The sequence below is a fragment of the Scyliorhinus canicula genome, chromosome 16 (genome assembly GCF_902713615.1).
Source record: "Scyliorhinus canicula chromosome 16, sScyCan1.1, whole genome shotgun sequence".
Taxonomy (NCBI): Eukaryota; Metazoa; Chordata; class Chondrichthyes; order Carcharhiniformes; family Scyliorhinidae; genus Scyliorhinus; species Scyliorhinus canicula.
Window position 1 is genome coordinate 25512394 of NC_052161.1, and position 19405 is coordinate 25531798.

Below are 19405 nucleotides of genomic sequence, written 5' to 3' on the forward strand. Positions count from 1 at the left end.
CAAACATGAAAAAGAAAGGAATATTGTAATCACAGTACGTTCAGACGGTTGAAACTTGCAGGTTATGTTTGGTGGTTATCTATCTTTTGGAAATTAAGTTACAGATTTGCCGACAGGTTAGCTGGAACGTTGTGTATTTGATCAACATGGCAGAGCGTTCTGCTGCTGTGCCACAAGAGTCTGTATCCAGACAGCTTTTTAATGCCTGCCTGTGTCATTTGTTCTTTTTGCTGCAATGCAACACAAAGGTCTGACCCACTCTTTAAGCTCAGAGTTTACTGTTTGGCCTAGTCCCCAGTCAGTCATACAACTGTCTGTCTGTGTGGGAAATGTTGGAGACTAAGCTGAATAAGCTGAATGTCACTGTAAAACTAAATGATCCTTTTCTTGAATAACAGGAGAATGTGAGGGGCATAGCTGGCAATGCCCACCTCAGGCTGAAGGTCCCTCGTGTGATAATGGAGAGACAGATTCTAGTTAACTATACACCACCCAACACCATGGAAGCATAGATTTTGGATATTTTCAGGTCACACCCGTACTTGGGGGAAGATGGGGCACCCAGGCAATCAGGGCTGCTTTGTAATGCAGGGTGGGGGCTCGGGGCTGATTTACGGTGTGGAGCAGGGGTGTGGGGCCAGATGTCGGACTTCGCTATGGTGGGAGGCTCTCAGGAATTCCTCATATTCCATGCCATGCATAGATTTGCATGGCAAGGAATACGGAACTTCATCCCAATTTGCACTCAGGGGGATAGTAAATTGATTGCAATTCTCCACTGGCGGGAATACATAGGGTTGAGTTCTCCGCCGGTGGGATTCTCCATTCCGCTGGTACAGCATCCCCGCACACAGGTTTCCCGGTGGCGTGGCATTGCCCACAATGGGAAATCCCATTGGCCAGCGGCAGGAATCGGAAAATCTGGTGACCAGCAATGGCGTGCCACTGAGAAACACGGGACTGGGGAGCAGAGGATGCACCCCAAAATCTCCCAACATTTGATCTTAATATTTTGTCTCTTCAAGCCACCTAATGTGCTGAGGGTAGAATTGATGATAAATCCTTGGATCCATTCCAGTTTATTATTTAAGCTATAAGGGGCAGCACGGTAGCATTGTGGATAGCACAAATGCTTCACAGCTCCAGGGTCCCAGGTTCGATTCCGGCTTGGGTCACTGTCTGTGCTGAGTCTGCACATCCTCCCCGTGTGTGCATGGGTTTCCTCCGGGTGCTCCGGTTTCCTCCCACAGTCCAAAGATGTGCAGGTTAGGTTCCTTGGCCATGATAAATTGCCCTTAGCGTCCAAAATTGCCCTTAGTGTTGGGTGGGGTTACTGGGTTATGGGGATAGGGTGAAGGTGTTGACCTTGGGTAGGGTGCTCTTTCCAAGAGCCGGTGCAGACTCGATGGGCTGAATGGCCTCCTTCTGCACTGTAAATTCTATGATAAATATTAATTTTATGAATATGAACACTGGGATTTAAAATGGATATGGATGCAGAGTTTGTTAAGAACAGTGTGGGATGGAATCTGCCCTTATTCTAATCCTCCACATACTTTTTATCATAAGACTTGAAGGATGAAAATCTGGGATAAACATTCACATCACAACCTGGAGTTGAATTTAAGGGAATAAAACATCTACAACTCCTGACAAAACATTTCTTGTTGAAAAAATAGTTGTTTTTTGCAACTAATTGGGAAAACTGTGGGAATGAGTAACATAAAACTGTTCACACTTCATGCCTTGAGTATGTGCCCTAATGTAAATATTGGGTGTTTTGTTATGCTCTTGATGTAGCATAAGCTGCTTCCTTGGTCTGCACTTTGACAAAGGAAGGTTCAGACTTGGAGATAGCTTTAACACATTTATTAAACTGTTAATGATTCTCCTACTTGGATTCAACTCTCCTGTTAATCCTGTGATAGCTAATCAGACTAACCAGTCTGCTACAATCCACGTGGTGGGTGATGGAACCATCAATTCAGCGAACACGTGTAGTTGGATCTGAACAGAGGCTTTAATACACTTACAATAGAGCCAGCCTATTCGTCATTGAACTTCAGGTGAACTGGCAGGCTGGCTCTAAGGCACTGATCTTTATACATCGGTCCCAGGGGGGGGGGGGAGTCCTGGGCGGAGCCACAGGAGGAGCCCAGTACAAACTCTCGCGTACTCCCAGAGCGACTCCCCCTGGTGGTCGGATAGTGCAACTGCACTTACAATGGGTAGATAACGAACATATATACATGGAGTGATATTGGCAACTATATACAGTGTGAATCACATTCACCACAGTGGGTGTGATGTGTTTCAAATTAACCCTGTGTACTCACTAAGTGTCTCCACTGGAAAGAGGAAGATCATGTGTGCTGTGTCCTTTTATATGGGTAATGCCCCCCTGTGGTAGTATCACCTCCGTGTGTGTCGTGAATGCCCATTGGTCATGTCCTATCTTACTGACCTATTGGTTGAATGTCTGTGTGTGATGTTTCTGGTGCTCCCTCTAGTGTCTAGCTAGTCTAGGTGTATTTACATTAACCCCTTGTTTATTTACAGTGATGCATATCACCACATTGGGCACTCAAGGAATTATAGAAAATGCATCAGAAAATAATAATGGTGTTTATTGTAAGCATGGGAAAAAACAGTTCTGCTAAAACGTAGTTGCTTTGGCCAGATATTATTTCGAGGTTGTGGAGATTATTTTTAGAAAATGATTCAAGATTTTCAGCAAAAGAATTGAGGTTTGTATTGAAAGGCTTCTACAGAATATCTCATTAAATTAGATATATATTTGTGCATGGGGACATAACGTATTCAGATAATGTAAGGTTGTTGTACATGAATAGGCTTGTTTATATCTTAGTGCATTTCAATGCTGGATAATCTCTACCCCAGACCATGTGTAGCCTATTTAGTTAGCCTTATGTGGAAAGTGTTCCCCCAGAGCCTTGGTGAAAATCTACGGTTTTAGACTTTTTATAGCTCCATGCAGGAAAGGCCGTCTGGTTGATGGGCTTCATTGTTTTGAACCTAAGATATGAAATTCTGTTCTTGATGAATCAGCAATAATCATGCATTTGCACAAGCACATGGTGAGCTGCTGGCATAGTGAAGGATTTACCCCAGATTTTTTGGTGTACCCTCACATAAACAATCAACATCCTGGGGGGTTACCATTGATCAGAAACTGAACTGGACTAGCCATATTAATACTGTGGTTACCAGGCCAGGTCAAAGGCTAGGAATCCCACAGCGAGTAACTCACTTCCTGACCCCCACCCCCTTCCGGAAGCCTGTCCACCATCTACATGGCATGAGTCAGGAGTGTAATGGAATGCTCTCCACTTGTCTGGATGAGTGCAGATCCAACAACACTAAGGAGGCTCAACACCATCCAGGACAAAGCAGCCCGCTTGATTGCTCCCCCTTCCACAAACATTCAAACCCTCCACCACTGATGAACAGTGGCAGCCGCGTGCACTATCTACAAGATGCACTGCAGTAACTCACCAAGGTTCCTTAGACAGCACCTTCCAAACCCACGACCACTACCAGCTAGAAGGACAAGAGTAGCTGATACCTGGGAACCCCACCACCTTGATGTTGCCCTCCGAGTCACTCACCACCCTGACGTGGAAATATATCGCTGTTCCTTCACTGTCGCTGGGTCAAAATCCTGGAATTCCCTTCCTAACAGCACAGTGGGTGCACCTACATCTTTGGGACTGCGGCAGTTCAAGAAGGCAACTCACCACCACCTTCTGAAGGGCAATTAGGGATGGGCAATAAATGCTAGCCTATCAAGCGACACCCACATCCCGTAAATGAATTTTAAAAAATAATAACATGACTGCTCTCTCAGTGGGAATTGTATCTTGCGCTGAGAATGAAGAGGCCTTTGAGGATGAGCAAGATTTCTTAGATACATGCAGTATAATGGAGAAATGAAATGAAAATCGCTTATTGTCACAAGTAGGCTGCAAATGAAGTTACTGTGAAAAGCCCCTAGTCGCCACATTCCGGCGCCTGTTCAGGGAGGCTGGTATGGGAATTGAACCGTGCTGCTGGCCTGCCTTGGTCTGCTTTCAAAGCCAGCTCTTTAGCCCTGTGCTAAACCAGCCCCAGATCCAGAGAATCGCATACAGGGTGGGCACAATATGGCATAACTAGTTAATTCCAAATGTAATATGCTAATGAGATGCAGTATACATCATCACAAAGTGATGCAATGTCACATGATCTTGCTCTCTCTCTTGTAGACCTCATGGAAAGGAAGCTACAGTAAGTTTTTTCCTAATAAAGTTAATGTTTTCCTTACCTCAGAGTCTGTAAATATTCTGTGTTAGCACAATGAGTCCCAGTGTATTACATGGTGGCAGCGAGTGAATCAATAAGTATGAAAAGCCTCTACCATTAGTTCAAACAGGTCACAGATCTCAGCAGAGGTCTGGTTGAACTGCCACCACATAGGGTCTCACGGCAAAGCTGATTGACGAGCAGGTCAGTATGTTATTGTATGCAATGGTGGATGTGCAGACGATATACTATTCCGGTAAGGGATCAATGAAATAATAAAAGCACTGATGCCTACCTCAATCTGTGAAAGAATACCATTGTTGAGCAGGTTAAATTCAACAAGCATATTCAAAGTCAAGGAGAAAGTATTGATACATTTATCAATGATCTGTATAGACTTGCAGAGAATAGTGAATATGGAGCTTAAAAGATGGATTAACTGGGGACAGAATTATTGGCAGAGTCAAGGATGAAATGGTGTTTGACCACTTGCAGTGAAGAGTTGATTTAACTCGCAATTCAACTGAGCAGACAAGCTATGGTCAGCAAGCTAAATCGATCGGTGATTCAAGGTGATAAGGAGAACCAAAATGACTGACTCAGTGGAGTGTTAAATTTAAAAACAGAGAGGTGGCCCCACGAAGGTAGGGGTGCCCCCAGATCAGTCACCTCCTATGACTTGTATCAGAAAACAGTTCAAGCCTCCAGCACAGGCCTCTCAGTGAGTTTGGCGGTTAATGCAAATCAGGAAATGATATGCTTTTCCACTCCTGTGCGCACCACAGAGTTCCCTACATGAGTTGAGGTCACTCCTGGAGGTTTAATCACATAACAAATGGCCTTCCCAGTACCTTCCTGGAAGTGGTCAATCAATTTGTCCATCTGACAGACTCTCCGCAAGAGTTGCAAAGGGATCATTACCCAACGGGAATGATTTCCGACCGTCAGTCAAAAAGTTTTTCCAATCTCCAGTGTTTTCTTTGTTAAGAAAAAGGAATATTCAAAGAAAATACAAGAAAACACAGAATCCTTTTTTACTATCCCTATCATTTACCTGAATGGTTGCTCTACAGTATCCTGGAGATTGATCTTCAATTCCTGGAGACTCCAGCCCAAACCTGAAGAGATCTACTGATCTCTGTGTCACGGATTTCCTGATGGCAAAATAAATCTGAGCACAAGTGACCAGGATCTCCATCCACCCAGCAACAGTGACATCAGCAAGCAAGGTAAGCAACCAATCACATTTAAGTATTCTCACAAATAGTAAAATAGGAGGTTGGAAGCACTGATTATCCTTCACTTTTAGTTTAAATGTTTAGATGGTGAAACAAATTATTATAATTGGGTTAAGACATAAGGGATGCCGATATCGTAATCGGTGATTGGATGGAGAATCGACTCTGACGCCCAAATAGGGGCCGGCACCGGTTTGACGCTGGTCATCCATGCTCCGCCCCTCGGAAATGGCGTAATTGTGTCTCACGCATTGCAACAGCATTGACGTGTCATCGGCCGGCCCTCCCGCGATTCTCCGCCCTCGATGGGCCGGGTTCCCCATGTCACCGGGCACATGTGATTTCAGTGGTCAGGAACCCGGCTTGGTGGCTGTGGACTGTGTCCAGTGCTGCCACACTCGGCCAGGATCTGTGCCGCTGGCCGGGGGCGGGCCTCTGCGAGGGCTGGGGAGACTGGTGGGGGGTGGCCACAGTTGGCCTGTGCGGTCGGGGCTGGCGGATCAGGTCCATGCACAGCTGTTGCCATGTTGTTCGGCCCGGCCGCTACAGGTCTTCAGCCATGCGCATGCACGGCCAGGGACCCAGCTATTCTCCGTCCGTTTTCCATGCGGGAGCCGGGAGTTTCACCCAGAGCTGCTGCTAGCCCTTCACCGGTCCAGGAATCAGTGAAGGGGTCGGCGCCAGATTTTTCATCATAAATCTCCCACAAACTCTCCATTCCAGCCAGCACTTAGCGGCTGAAACGGAGAATCCAGGCAAAGATAAAATATCTTAAACAAACTTTGAAAAAAGTTACTTTAACAATATGTGGAATGCTTTTTTAAAAATCAAAATGGAGAAATTTGACATTCTGCAAATATAAAATTATTATTCAGGGCCGGAGAGACTAACAATATAAAAGTGATTTTTTTTTCTTCCATAAATTCACTGATTGCTGAGAGATTGGCCTCTGGGGACCTCAACGGTGCACTCTCTGGAGAATGTAGAATTGGTGACAGCACATTCTGGATTTCCAGGTTATTCTGTGCATGTGTGGACTCCCTTGGTTATTGCCTTTTTCAGTGGTATAATGACGGCAAATGCTGACAGATCTGTTGCCATTATCTCCACAAAATCTAGGCCGATAACTATCAGCTTCCAGGGTTTTGATGCAAGCGAGTTTCATGAAGCAGGAGCATAATTACTGGGGCAAGAGGCATGCATATGAGCATACAAATATGGAGGGGGAGCATGTAATTTTACCCCTCCAGCCTGCTCTGTATTTGATAAGATTATGGCTGATCTGATTGTGGCCGCAACTCACTTTCCTGTCTACCTCTATGTCCTTTGATACCCTCGTCGATCAAAACTCTATCTAACTCACTCTTAAAAATACTCAATGAACTAGCCTCAATTGCTCTCTGGGGGAAATAATCCCACAGACAAATAATTCTCAGAGAGCAAAGAAATTCTCTTAATCAGCACCTGAAAAAGCACAACCATTGGCGCACTGAGTACTTACTTTGACTTGCCAGGCATATATCTGCATGTCCAATGTACCTTTGAAGATGAAATAAATTAATGATAATATTTACATTCTTTTACACAGAGTATTCTTTGTAAATTATTGAAATGATAAACTAAGATTGGCAGTAGCAGAGGCTGGGAAAACTGGGTGTGGGAGGGAATGATACAGCTTTGCCGCTCGAGGTACCTGTGTATACCTCCCCCCCCCCCCCTTTCTCCAGGTTTGTGGAATTACTCTGCAGCAGCAGAATATGATTCAGTGGGAACGGTCGGATTTCAAATATTTAGAGATTTTCTCCGCCTGAGACTGCTGTCTCAGAAGGAGAGACATCTATCCTTGCCACAGCCCCCAGTAATGTGTCAGTGCACTGCACAACAATGAATCATTGAAGTGTCAGTCATGACTGTTGTGTCGGTGTGGTTTTTCTGGATTTGAAAGCAGCTCAGGCGTAGTGTGTTTTTTAAAATTCAATTACTGATGACTACTCTTCGAAAAAAGTTTGAGACCCCCCTTCAGCTCCTTTGATAGAATGTGACAAGAGTGATGTTCACCAAGAGCATTGAACATTTGAGAAAATTACAAGGTGCTTCAGATAAAAATGGAAACGGATCCATAGAAACAGGCAACGGTTGGCCAAAAACGCAGCAAAGTTGTGAGGTTTGAAGGAGCGTCTCAAAGGAACAGAGAATACTGGAAGGACAGAGAGTTCATGCGGGGAATTCCAGAGCTCAGGGCCTAGAAGTGTGCATGGGCGGCACAGTGGTTAGCACTGCTGCCTGGACCCAGGTTCGATTCCAGCCTTGTAGAATTTGTACATTCTCCCGGTATCTGCGTGGGTTTCATCCCACAATGCCAAGATGTGCAGGTTAGGTGGATTGGCCATGCTAAATTGCCCTTATTGTCCAAAGATGTGCAGGTTTGGTGGGGATTTAGGGATAGGGCGTGAGAGTGGGCCGAGTAGGATGCTTCTTCAGAGGGTCAGGGCAAACCTGATGGACCAAATGGCCTCCTTCTGCATTGTCGGGATTTCATGGATTCTAAGGTCTGAAGGCGCAGCCTTCGATGGAACAAAAAGCGCGGGGGGGGGGGGGGCGGTTAGAATCGTACAGAATCATAGAATTTACAGTGCACAAGGAGGCCATTCAGCCCATTGAGTCTGTAGCGGCCCTCGGAAAGAGCACCCGACTGAAGCCCACGCCTCCACCCTATCCCCGTAACCCAGTAACCCCACCTAACCTTTTGGACACTAAAGGACGATTTAGCTTAGCCAATCCACCTAACCTGCACATCTTTGGACTGTGGGAGGAAACCGGAGCACCCGGAGGAAACCCACGCAGACACCGGGAGAAGTGCAAACCCGGGTTTCTGGAGCTGTGATGCAGCAGTGCTAACCACTGTGCCACAGTGCCACCCCAAATTCATTGTCAGTAATGATACTGAGCATCGCTTCTTGGCCTTTCGGCTAAGCTCAAGTGTAATAATGACACTGACGTTGCGAACAGTCTGAGCATTGAAGAATGGTTCAGCGAGATGAACCAGCTGCAAGGTTATGGAGTTCCTGGCGGACGTTAAACCTCATGGTATTGGCCTTCTCTCTTTTTTAAAAAAATTTATAGAGTGCCCAATTTTTTCCAATTAAGGGGCAATTTAGCATGGCCAATCCACCTATCCTGCACATCTTTTGGGTTGTGGGGGTGAAACCCACGCAAACACGGGGAGAATGTGGAAACTCCACACAGACAGTGACCCAAGGCCGGGATTCGAACCCGGGTCCTCAGCGCCGTAGGCAGCAATGCTAACCACTGTGCCACCGTGCTGCCCTTTCCTTCCCTCTGATTTAACTGGAGGAAGTTGTGGCTCATCAAGAACTGGGGCCCACAGGCCTACCCAAGCAGCCTTTGTAAAGGGCTTTCCCCCTCCTACCACCCTCAATAATGGTTTGGCTGCTGAATCTGTTTTATATTTAAAGTTTTACGAATATTAGTGAGAGGATGCCTCTGGCCCTCAGTTTCAAGCACATGCCCACCATAGGCAGCCTGTTTCCATGCCAATTAAAGGGGGCGCCTCTGTGAAAATCCCAAAGAGTGACTGTTACCCCTGGGGCAAGTTCACAACCTGGGAGAGTCGCGACTCCTATGTTTCCTGCCCCCGGAGATGTATATCATCCTGTCTATTTTTTGAGGACGATACTGTGATATCTTTAACAATACAAACAGCCTTTTCCTGCATGAATGGTCTCGATGGCACAGTATTCCCAGACTTAGTGAGCGGGAAACATTTCCAAGTTAATTTACACATCTTCACTGCCAGTGTGTCAGATCCTCATTATCTGTGCATTGGAATCTTAGAGGTCATTGTTTTCCACCGATCTCACAAACCACTGAAGAGGGTTTCACCTCGATTCGGGGTTTGGGTATTTGTACACTTGTGGTTGTGTCCCATATGAGAAGAAAGGGAAGACTTTCTCCTCTCCCAAAATGCCACCTTGGAATAAACCCAGCTGCAGCGAAAAGGAGAATTGAAGCTAACTGGGAAAATTGTTGGAGAGGGAGGGTAGGAGGAAGGAGACATGGGGTGAGGGGTTGCAGTGCACCATAGTAGGGTTGGAGGTGGGGGGGGATGGGGTTCATGAGACGATGGCAGGCAGAGGGAACACTAAGGGTGTTAACTCGGGAATACAATGGGATTTATTAGTGTGCCACAAGAGGGATGGGTTGCAGAGAGCCGTGGAGGTAGGGGAGTGGAAAGGCTTGCACATGAGGGGACGGGTTGCACAGAGACTCATGAACGGGGAATGGGGAGTCTCTGTTGTCTTCAGGAAAGGAGGCATGGGAGAACTCATAGTCCCTTGTCCTGGACCAAGAGGTCAGGGTGAGAGATGAAAGGCAATCATGAGGCCTTGTGGGTCTTGCGTCTGAGCTTTGCATGGCATGTATGTTCTTGTCCCACTCTAAGGAAGGGAAATCCTGTGTGTTCAATTGGGATAAGACACAGCTTGGTGTTCAGGGTGGGGTTATGGTATATGCCTGGCTTGGCTTGGTACTGGGCTGCAGATGGGATGGTCATGGGCAGTGGAGACATCTGCAACCTGTAAATGGGGACACATAATAGAGAGGGGTATTTGAAACTGTCCTGGGGGGTGGGGGGGGGGGGGGGGTGGTCTCCTCTGTACATGACAGTGCACACAGCTTTGAAATGATGAGGGATGAGATCCACATTAGGTATGGGGACATCAACGGTGATGGGTTCAGGTGGTAGGGTTGGAGTGTCGACCACATTTACACTGGGATCCAGGAGGTGGGCAATAACTTGAGGAAGCTCTACCTGTGCATTGTGAGGCTCCAGGAAGAATGGAGGGACCCAAACAGTGACAAGGGAGGGACGAAGCTCATCTCAAAATTAAAATGAAGCACAGCCATCTTGAAAGCCCAAAGTTATTGAGCAGTTTGAAGTCAAAACTGGAAAATAATTTGCAAGGGAGGGGGTCTGAGACAATGTGGGAGGAGCCTAGGGACCCTGTCAAGGTGCTCCCTCTAACAGCTTAGAGTCACAGCTTCGATATGGAGTCAGTGCTGAGAAAGAAGAGGAAGACCTCCTTGAGAAGATGCCATTTGGAGCCATTGCATTTTGTTGGCCTTTAACAAGAGACTGAAAGACTCATTTGCTTCACAATTGTATGTGAGAATGTGAGAATGGAAAATGCAGACAACCAGAAAGGAAGCACAGCTGCTGCATATCTGCCAGATCATCAATGAAAGCCTCAAACGCGCTTTCTCCAATTGACATGAATGATGGATCAAAGGGCAAGTTGAGCTTGATCAGCAAACCAGATTAGAGATTGCAGGAGTGCCTTTGGTTCCAAACCCTCTCCAACCTCAATGGGATTGAGATGTCACATATCATTGGCATTGTGGTCACCTAGATATGGGAATATTCACTTCCGCTGTAAGGTTGTATCAGCAAACTTACATCAGAGCAGATAAAGCCCAATTTTCATTACGCCGGGCTACAAAGCAAAGCCGAGTAGAATCTCTGGCAGCGCCATACCCCTCCCTGATGAACTCAATGCATTCGTTGCTCGGTTCGAGTAGGAAACCATCAAACCAACTGCCCCAGCAGCCTTGGATGCATCCGTACCTACCACACAGTTTCCAAAGTCAGATCTTGAAAGTGAACCCTCAGAAAGCAACAGGTCCTGACAGGGTCCCTGGTCTTGCACTCAGATCCTGCATGGACCAACTGGCGGCTGTGTTCGCAGACATCTTCAACCTCTCCCTACTCCATTCAAAGGTTCCCACCTGCTTCAAGATGACCACCATAATACCGGCGCCAAAGAAAAACCAGGCAATGTGCCTCAATGACTACCGTCCAGTGGCCTTGATATCTATCATTATGAAGTACTTCGAGAGGTTGATCATGGGTCACATCAATTTCATACTCCCAGAATTCCTTGATCTACTGCAATTCGCATACTGCCATAACTGGTCCATAGCAGACGCCATCGCCCTGGCCCTACACTCATCCCTGGAGCATCTCCACAAGGCCTACTACCACCTCAGACTCCTATTCATTGACTACAGTTCTGCCTTCAACACCATAATCCCAGCCAAGCTCATATCAAAGCTCCAATACCTAGGACTTGGCTCCTCGACTTCCTGACCCATAAACCACAATCAGAAAGGATAAACAACAAAACCGCCTCCATAATAGTCCTCAATACCGGGTACCGCAAGGCTGCGTACTTAGCCCTCTACTATATTCCCTATTCACACACGACTGTGTGGCACAATTTGGCTCCAACTCCATTTAGAAGTTTGCAGATGACACGACTGTAGTGGGTCAGATATCGAACAACGATGACTCAGAGTACAGGAGGGAGATAAAGAACTTAGTGGAGTGGTGTAAAGACAACAATCTCTCCTACAATGTCAGCAAAACTAAAGAGCTGGTCATTGATTTCAGTATCGTGCACACCCCTGTCTGCATCAATGGTACCGAGGTGGAGATGGTTGACAGCTTCAAATTCCTAGGTGTGCACATCACCAACAATCTGTCCTGGTCTACCCATGTCGATGCTACGACCAAGAAAGCACAACAGCTCCTATAGTTCCTCAGGAAACTAAGGGAATTTTGTAAGTCCACATTGAATCTTACCAATTTTTACAGATGCACCATAGAAAGCATCCTATCGGGCTGCATCATAGCCTGGCATGGCAACTGCTCGGCCCAAGGCCGGAAGAAACTACAGAGAGTCGTGAACACCGCCCAGTCCATCACGCAAACCCACCTCCCATCCATTGACTGTGTCTACACCTCCCGCTGCCTTGGGAAAACATGATCAAAGACCCCTCCCACCCGGGTTAGTCACTCTTCCAACTTCTTCCAGCGGGCAGGAGATATAAAAGTCTGAGAACACGCACCAACAGGTTCAAAAACAGCTCCTTCCCCGCTGTTACCAGATTCCTGAATGACTGTTTTATGGACGAAGCTGATCTCTTCACACATCCTCTCTACTGAGTAGTAGTGCACTCCGGTATGCTTTTCCTGATGCCTGTGCCTATGTATTTACATTGTGTATTTATGTATGTCCTATGTTTTTTTCATGTAAGGAATAATCTGTCTGGACTGTACGCAGAACAATACTTTTCACTGTACCTCGGTACACGTGACAAAAAAAACAAATCCAAATCAGGGAGGAGGAGGAGGATCGGCTAATGGAACCTGCGCCAAATTCTACCTTCTTGATGGCAGTGATCAAATTGAGGAGAAGGGCCCAGTGCTGCCTCGCGCAGCTTTAAGAGGAGGTCGGGGCTCAGGGGAAACCCAGAAACACCCAGATGATGAGGAGGTTTGACCCTTCCCACAGAGGTGACTCGCACAACTAAGGGTCCACCAAAGAAGACTTCTATCGGAGATGAGCGACAGAAAATGCTGTGCACATCTGCATTGTCAAGCATGCTGGTGCGTCGTACCTGCCACATTCTGCAGGAGGATCTAATGCCCTGTACACTGGGAGGACAGTGCTCCTGGAGGTCACCGCTATGCTCAATGTTTTTGCCTGCTGATCATTTCAGGGATCACTGATAGCCACAAGATTCTAGGAGGAGTAAGGTACAGGCAATGGGACACAGCTACTCTCCTGTCTCTTCGTGCCTATTCACTGAAAGGTCTTTACAAACAGAAACATCGAGAGCAAGTTCAGAATTCAGACTTGCATCTCCAATCCTCATGATTCACTGGGGCCGAATCTCCAGATGGGTCAGTGATGAACCTTGAGTCCGTGCGCCCTGGAAAGTGATAGTCGCCACAACAGCGCAAACGCTGAGTCAAAGGGCTTGACGCAATCGTCGGCACCTCACTGAGAAACGTTTTGCAGACACGGTGATGCGCATTGTTGGAGAGAGCATCATGCCTGCAGGCCTTGTGGTTTGGAACGACCAATGATGACGGCCTTCTCATTGTGAGAGACAATTACAGCTAACCCTCTAAGGCTATTGAGCACATCTAACTCCATGTTGTCTTGTATGGAGCAGAAGCTACTGATGTATTTTGCAGGCACTTCCAGTAAAGAGTTTGACACGTCTGCCTGACATGACTAAAATGACTCAGCTGCACATCCCATAATGTGAGGCTCACAAAGGGAGGCGGTCACTAACTGGGTGCATGGCTCACCCTCACAATAAGAGATACATATCCACAATGCTTTCAAATGACAGAGATCATTCTGATCGCATTATTTTCAGCACATATGACCTAGAAATGATGCCATATTATCTTAATTTTTCTAACCCTTCTGATAAGTCTAGGTGCATCCTTAACATCCACAGCAGAAGTGAAGGCAGCCTGCTCACTAGTATGCCTATTATCTTGGGTGACTTTGGCAGGCATCCTCGAGAGTACTGTGACCCAGAGGGGACCCGGCCTGCTTCGGGTGTCCTGCAGTGGGGCAGGTGAACTCTCCTCAGCCTGTGCAGTTGGAGGTGAAGGAGCTACAGTCATTGGGGATTAAGAAGGCTGCTGGCAGTCACCAGGGTGAAAGGTTCCAGGGTCACTCCACCCTGTGAATGACCTAGGGTTCCTGCCTAACTCACTGAGGAGATGTGGCTCATGGAGGGAGGTCATGGTGCCCCCCCCCCCACCCAGCCACAGATGGATCCCATCAATACCTACAGAGATGGAGTGCAGATCCTAGCACAAATCCAGGCTGGCACTGTCAGCGTGCCCATGTAGCAGTGTCAAGGTGTCAGGCTGGCAGTTCTAAGGTGCCCAGTTGCCAGCAGGGTACCAGAGTACCACCCTGCCCAGGGCCCGACCAACCGGGGGCCTCTGATGGCCTGGAAGCCCCCGGGAACCCCTCCCCACCACCATCCCTTCCCTCAGGTGCCATTATGCCTGGTCCATGTTTGTGTGGACCAGTGATAAACGGTACCACGGTGAGGTCTCCCTGGTGCGGGGATTAGTTCCCAGGCCTCAGGCGAACCAGGTGCAGACACATTTAAATGAGCCTAATAGCTCTCTTAAATATGTTAATCTGCATCTTGCCCAGCAAGGGCAAGATCTAAATAACAACGTCTCCAGAGATCTCGTTAGATCTCGCGAGGTGTTCTGACTGTCAAAATTCTCGCGACTGGCCTTTTGTGAGATTTAACTGCCTTGTCGCGTCACTGAGTCGGACGCTACAAGGCCATCGATTGTACCCTCAGTTCACAAACGGGCTGAATGTAACATTGCATCACTCACTGAAAATGCCAGGATTTGGTCATATTTTGGAGGGTTCACCCATCCTGGCTTTCGGAAAATCCAATCTCGCCTTCCCTGCAGGAGTGATCTCTGTCTTCGTCCACCGACTCGACAGCATCCTCCTCGAATTTGGTCAGCCCCAGGATGTTGCTGTCCCTCCTCCAGTCTGGGAGCCCCTCCCTCTTGTTGTGGACTAACTTGGCCAGGGTGAAGACAAATGATGAGAAGAGATGGAGGAGAGGTTGGGAAGCATGCTGACTGTGTGTGCTGAACCCTTCCCTGGAAGGGCTGAGAATGGAGTTTGTGCAGCATGAGCGATGAGCTGCTGGTGATATTAAAGTGTCCGCGAGACAATCTGTGCTTATGTGACCCCTGATAATAGTGCATGAGATCTCTGAACAGTGGAACCCTTTGAGTGCCTGATGCCATAATGAGAGTGTGAGATTGGAGTGAGCTGAAGGTTGACGTACCCTGATTGAGTAGATGAGATTGTTCATCCACTTCCTCACTCAATGGCATTTCTTGGACGGGTGCCCGATGAGCTGACACCTCTTACAACCAACTCCCAGGCTGGTGAGGTGAGGTGAGGCTGGTGGGCCTCCTGGAGCTATCTCTCAGGTAGAGGACATCCTGGTGCGAGCGGACTCCATTGCGGTGGACCTCAAGAGAACCATTGCTGAACCTCAGTACAGCTTTTTCTCTTGGGTGCAGCCACATCGAGACATCTCCTTCACACAGCAAGGCTGGAGAGAGTGAGCATGTGTTTGGGTGAAGTTCAAAGATGGCGTCCAGATTCTCGACCCCATTGGGTAATAATGGGGTGGATGAATCAATTCCCTCCCTGCCATGTGATTTAGAGAGCTAGTTGCAATGCATAATTAATGATGTTCCGAATATAAAATCTGCCATGCGTTCCCACCACGCCACCCAGTGAGAAATGCGGCAGGAAACTCGTCCACCACCACACTTAATCTCAAAAATGGAATTTCCACCCAGAATCATAGAATAAAATCATAGAAGTTACATTGCAGAAGGCCACTTGGCCCATCGAGTTTGCACGGCTTTTGGAAAGAGCACCTACTCAAGCCCACACCTCACACCTCCACCCTATCCCTGTAACCCCACCTGACCTTTTTGAACACTAAGGGTAATTTAGCATGACCAATCCTCCTAACCTGCACATCTTTGGACTGTGGGAGGAAACCGGAGCACCTGGAGGAAACCCATGCAGACACGGGGAGAACGTGCATACACTGCACAGACAGTGACCCAAGCCGGGAATTGAACCTGGGATCCTGGAGCTGTGAAACAACAGTGCTAACCACAGTACTACTGTGCCACCCACGGTACACATTGCCACACACCCGTCCACACACAGATTATTTGTTCTACTACTAAGGCAATTGTTATTCCTCCAGCATTTTGTAAACTATATCCTAATAGCTCCAGTGGGATTCAGGCTGTTAACTGCTTTCGTCTATTTTTCACAATTATACTAAAAATTATGGGTTGGAAGAAAGAAATACACATTTGGCAGATCGAGATTCCAGGGCAGTAATTCCAAGCAGCAAAATGTTTTGTTACAGTATCAGCTGCTTCTCGGACCCTGAAGTTCATATTTATTGGAATTTTTATGGAGGTTGCCAATTTGACATTGTAGCTTTCCCCAAGCTTCCTGATTGTTGCAATCTTCTGGTATGTTTAGATCTGTTGTGACATGAATGATTTGCAGTCATTTCAGAGAAGTGTGGTTACTTTGCAAAAATATGCAGCAGCATAAAATGCTTTTTCTGATGGTGGTGGAACTGACGATATATTTGATTAACACCTGATCTATTTTTCTTGTTGAATTTATCTTTTTTTTAAAATATTTTTTATTCTCCTTTTTCACATTTTCTCCCAAACTTACACCCAACAATAAACAACAATCAGTGCCGAATGCAATGTCAATCCCCATATCAATAACAACGATCCCATCCTCTCACCAAACCCCAAACATTAGCCCGCATGTTAACATACACAAATGACAAAAAGGAATCATGAATCGCCCATAGTCACCATTAACACATACAGTCTCTCTCGCCCCAGCCCCCAACCCCACTAATGTTCGTTATCGAAAGTGCATAATGAATAACGCCCATGAATTGTAGAGCCCCTCCATCCTTCCCCTCAGTTCAAATTTGACCTTTTCAAGCGTCAAGAATTCCAGCAGGTCCCCCCGCCACGCCACGGCACAGGTTGATCTCCACCCTAACAGGATCCGCCATTGGGCGATCAACGAGGCAAAGGCTACAACATCTGTCTCCGCGCCCGTTTCCAACCCCGGCTGGTCCAACACCCAGAGCATGGCCTCCCGAGGGCCCGGGTCCAGTTTCACGTGCACCACTTTAGAGATTACCCTAAAAACCTATTGTTGAATTTATCTTTATGACAGGGCTATCAATGCATGCAGACAATTGACATAAGGGACTGAATTTCTGCGGAATCTTCCTGACTCTACAGAAATTTTAAATTGGCAACAGGACCCAGGTGCAGAAATCCCACTTTCATTTTGGACTGATCCAATATTTGCTGGTAGGGGAAAGGGAATTGGGGGTGTGTTTCACCCAGGAGGGAAACTGAATTCAGCAGGGCCAGTTGAACTCAGTACTGAGTTCAAGCACTGTAAGGTGATGTAAGGACCTTAAGTCCTCAATTTAGTCATGAATTGATGGACTGGATGTAACTATTCTTCAAGGGTAGAATGGACGGTTCAACTATCATGATCTGAAGTTTTTCACATGCCACACTGATTAAAGAATAAGCCTGCAGCTGTAAGTGAGATTTTCAAAAAATAACCTCCGCTGGACTGCTTTGATTGACTGGCAATGGTTGGAAAAAAATGAGCATCTGGTTGCCCAACTTCAATACAGTTCTTTGTTGACATTTCCCCAAGGGTTATTACTCTGTCATAATGAATGCTTAGCTGAGTTTCAAAAGCTATACTTATCCTGAAGGGGGTTCTAAGTTCACAATTTGATTGACAGCTTGAAGAGATTATTAAAGGATTCACTCTTTTGGATATCGGGAGTGAATAGAAGTACTTTTGCTTTTAGAATTGATTAACTACTTGATGAAAGCTTTAAGTGGATTTTATGAACAGGAGCTTTTTCCAATATCGAGTGTGTCAGAGCAAGACTGGTATTAGATTGTTAGAAGGTTATTTTTCCCATCTCCATGATGGGAAATCCTGAGGTCTGCCCATGGTGGATTCTGGGTGACTGGTTATGGAGGTGTCATGGAGGGTATGACGGGCCAGCAGGTGTGTGTGTGGGGCGGGGGGCAGCATTGAGGTCTTGAGGGCTTACATACCTCTGCAAGAACTGAGACAAAGTCCCAGAGAACTGAGGCAGGCCTTCTAACCAGCCTGCCTCACCACACGCACACCCCGATGACTATCTACACTGTGCTTTTGTCCTGCAAATCTGTCCTGCATTTGAACACCTCGTGTGTGAACTTCACCACCTCCAAGCTCCCCTTCAAGTTACACACCGTCCTGACTTGGAAAAATATGACTGTTCATTTGTTGTCATTGGCTCAAAATCCTGGACCTTGAACAAAGTTGAGCTCAAAAGGTGGAGCAAGAACAACTGGAACAGGGAACAGATGGCCCTAGCGGGGGTGGGGTGGAGAGAGGGGGGGAAGACAGATCGATGAGAGAAATTAAAATAAATTGACAGAAATAATAAAGGGATGAAGGTGGAGAAGAAAGTTCACAGTCTGAAGTTATTGAACTCGAGGTTAAGTCCGGAAGGCTGTAACGTGCCTAATTGGAAGATCAGGTGCTGTTCCTCCAATTTGCGTTGGGCTTCACTGGAACATTGCAGCAGGCCAAAGATGGACATGTGGACATGAGGGCAGGACGGTGAGTTGAAATGACAAGCAACAGGAATGTCTGGGTCCTGCTTGCGGACTGACCAAAGGCGTTCTACAAAGCGGTCACCCAGTCTGCGTGCAGTCTCTCCAATGTAGAGTAGACCGCATTGGGAGCTCTACTTAGTTCATGGCTACTTGCAGCCACAAACGGATGAGGTGTGATTGACGCAGACCAATTCCTCTCACCTGCCATCTTCATCAAACTTGGATAAAAATATTTTTAAAATTCAAGAACATCTATGGGTAAGAATGGTGCAAAACAGCTTGACATGTACATTTGAATAACAAACACATTTTAGTGGCTCACACTGTATCAGTATTACATGTTCAGCGCCAAAACCTGTGTTTTCTAAATTGTCTTCCATTTCCTGCAGCAGGACAAGAATTACTGTGTGAATCTTGTTGTAAACATACGTGGTGACATCAGGACCTCTGAAAAGGAATGGAGTGGTGAACAGAAGGGTCAAAATGACATACTGGGCTCCGTAGGCTTAAAATGGACAAACAATAAATATCCCAGTGAAGACACTGGTGAGGGAGCTATTCTTGTCTGGGAAAAGGATTTGTATGACTGTAGAATCATAAGCATCTCTCTTTCTTCTCTCTGTTAGGTTTTCTTGGGCTACAGACCAATCCCCAGCCAAGAGGGCAGACAGGTAACCTCAGCCGTAGGTTTACACCAATGGTCCTCTTGTTTCATTTT

General features: G+C 46.8%; 1 protein-coding gene across 4 annotated transcripts in view; it reads left to right on the plus strand.

Moving 5' to 3' along the window:
• Positions 1–19405, plus strand: part of afap1l2 (actin filament associated protein 1-like 2) — a 251042-nt gene that overhangs the window by 66172 nt on the left and 165465 nt on the right. The window contains exon 1 of one of the 4 annotated variants that reach the window (XM_038822032.1): positions 5402–5531. The exons of the other annotated variants lie outside the window; for them this stretch is intronic. The gene's annotated coding sequence lies outside the window, so the exon portion shown is untranslated. Of the gene's footprint in view, positions 1–5401; positions 5532–19405 lie in introns of those variants that run through there. 4 annotated transcript variants of the gene reach the window in all.